Source organism: Triticum dicoccoides, chromosome 4B (assembly GCF_002162155.2).
Source record: "Triticum dicoccoides isolate Atlit2015 ecotype Zavitan chromosome 4B, WEW_v2.0, whole genome shotgun sequence".
NCBI lineage: Eukaryota > Viridiplantae > Streptophyta > Magnoliopsida > Poales > Poaceae > Triticum > Triticum dicoccoides.
In genome coordinates this window covers 163,769,544-163,772,674 of record NC_041387.1, presented here as the reverse complement: position 1 = coordinate 163,772,674, position 3,131 = coordinate 163,769,544, and positions in this window count along the sequence as shown.

Sequence of the window (3,131 nt, the reverse complement as noted above, 5' to 3'; positions counted from 1 at the left end):
GGCGGCTGATGCTTTAAGCCGGCTGGGATCTCAATGTAAGCCGGTGCCGCCTAACATTTTTCTTGATCTTTTGCATAACCCTTCTGTCAAGGTGCCTACAGAGGAAGAACTAGTAGTGCCAGACCCAGAAGCATAGCTGGTGGCAGCTCTTCACGTCATCCCGGATTGGACAGTGCCATATTTGGCCTATATGACCCGGGGAGAGTTGCCTCAGGATGAGACCTTGGCAAGACAAATTGTCAGGCGGTCCAAATCTATGACGATTGTTCATGGCGAGTTACATCACCGAAGCGCCACTGGGGCGTTTCAACGCTGTGTGTCGCCTGCGGAGGGACAAGAGATACTTTGTGAGATCCATGAAGGGGATTGTGGCCACCATGCCGGGTCAAAATATCTTGTGGCCAAGGCTTTCCGTCATGGTTTCTATTGGCTGACGGCTCATGCTGATGCGGAGGATCTGGTCAGTAAATGTGACGGTTGTCAAAAGTTCTCACGACAAGCTCATGTGCCCGCTCAAGAGTTGAGGATGATTCCAATCACTTGGTCGTTCGCAGTCTGGGGGCTTGACATGGTTGGGCCTTTCAAGAGGTCTAAAGATAAAAAATACACACCTCCTGGTGACAGTGGATAAGTTTACAAAGTGGGTTGAGGCAGAGCCAATCAGTAAGTGTGATACAGCCACAACGGTTCAGTTCATGAAAAAGGTGATTGTCGGTGTCAAAACCGGCGGATCTCGGGTAGGGGGTCCCGAACTGTGCGTCTAGGCGGATGGTAACAGGAGACAAGGGACATGATGTTTTACCTAGGTTCGGGCCCTCTTGATGGAGGTAAAACCCTACGTCCTACTTGATTAATATTGATGATGTGTGTTACAAGAGTAGATCTACCACGAGATCAAGGAGGCTAAGCCCTAGAAGCTAGCCTATGGTATGATTGTTGTTCGTCCTACGGACTAAAGCCATCCGGTTTATATAGACACCGGAGAGGGCTAGGGTTACACAGAGTCGGTTACAATGGTAGGAGATCTACATATCCGTATTGCCAAGCTTGCCTTCGACGCCAAGGAAAGTCCCATCCGGACACGAGACGAAGTCTTCAATCTTGTATCTTCATAGTCTTGGAGTCCGACCAATGATGATAGTTCGGCTATCCGGACACCCCCTAGTCTAGGACTCCCTCAGTAGCCCCCGAACCAAGCTTCAATGACGACGAGTCCGGCCCATATATTGTCTTCGGCGTTTGCAAGGCGGGTTCTCCTTCATGTTCCATGTGTTTACCGGATAGTGTCCGGTTGTTTCATAAATGTTGCGCTCCTTGGCTTCCACGTCCAATAAAGGCCTTCTTCCACGTGTTGTACGAATGCGAAAAGCCAGGGTATTCTTACGTTTTACCCCCTAGTTGTACGAATAAGCTGCCTATAAGAGAGGCGAGGATCCAGATCCAAATCACACCATCCTCCTTCCGCAAGTACTCATCGAGGCGCATCTGACAAAAAATCCATTCCAACATGGATAGTCGACGCGGCTCCTCTTCTCGCGCTCCCAGTCCTCCGCTAGGATATTGGAGGAGATGCTCAGTCCCGCATAGCGAGTTAGTGACGCTCCAAGCAGAGGGATACCTTCCCCCAGCCTTTATGGTTCCGGTTCGAGCCAGACTGGCCACCTACAAGGGTGGGAAGCAGGTGGAGAGCGTCCCCAATCCCTCCAAAGGAGAGCGGGTATGCTTCGTCCCCTACTTAATAAGGGGACTCGGATTTCCCATACATCCGTTTCTTCGGGGGCTCCAGGAGTTCTATGGACTCCAACTTCACCACCTCACGCCTGCCTCCATTTTGCACATCGCGGGCTTTGTAGCTCTTTGGGAGCTGTTCTTGGGCATCGAGCCCCATTTTGCGCTGTGGAAGAGGTTGTTTTGCCTCGTACCCCCGTTCTCACGAGGGGTCGATATATCAAGTTGGCGGAGCCGAAATATGGCGCATCGCCGGGACCCTGAAGAAGGCGTCCGAAGACTGGCCTTCGGAGTGGTTCTATATGGAAGACGCCCCGCTACCCGATCCAGTTCAGATCGGCCTCCCAGAGTTTAGCAATGCTCCTCTGAAGAAACGCCTGAGTTGGCGCCCACGGAGCCTTCAACGGGAAGATGACAGGAGCGTCCACTATCTGATGGGCCGGATACGGTTACTAGCCCATTCCGGATTAACCATGATTGGAGTCATGGCCACATGCATTATGCGAGGGGTGCAGCCGCTCCAATATAGGGGCCACCCCTTGTGGGATTTCAATGGGGAGAATGACGCCACCCGTCATGGCCTCACGGGGCCGAGATCGGCCGCCGATCTGTTGAAGATCCTGTCCGGCTTGTACAAGGGGGAGAAGGAGGACTTCCTCCGCACGAGTCCATTGAATGGATTCTCCATGAATAACCCTCGGAGCTGGGTAAGCGGACGTTTATATATCTGATCCGTGCTTTCAAAGATAAGTGTTTTACTTTATGATTTCGACGCAGGAACTGCGCCGGGATGTGGAGGGCATAGAAAGCCCAACTCCACAACCCGAGGATCCGGGAAGATCCCTTGATCTGGCCTCCCAAGAGGGTCCGGACATAAAGGTGGAATTGACGGGGTGTTCCACCAGCTCAGCATAGACAATGCTTTAGTCGCCATTACGGCTGACTACCCTGGTTTATGTCCGGCTTCCCAGGTGAGTATGACCGAAGTCCTGACACCGTTACTTTTTTAATGCTTATTTCTGACCACCGTGTACCAATGGTGCTTCGCCGGAGGTGCCTTTACGGCGAGAAGCCGAGCCTGCGGTGACTGACCAAACGAGGTCAGTGCGGCCTAGCAGGCAGAAGAGGAGTGCGGCGCGAATCGAAACGTCGCCGCAAAGGTATAGTGCACCATTTTCTTTTAAGGGAAAGACTCCTGGGAGGTATATTAATGCTCATGATTCTTCCAGGAGAAAGAGCGCTCGCCGGACTGAGTCCGAAGAGGCACTACTAGAAAAACCCCTACTAATGGCGCACCTAATATGGCCATTAATGGCGCATCTGTGGTGCGCCACTAACAGCACGCCATTAGTAATTTTTACTAATGGCGCACCAGTGGTGCGCCATTAGTATCTGGTATACTA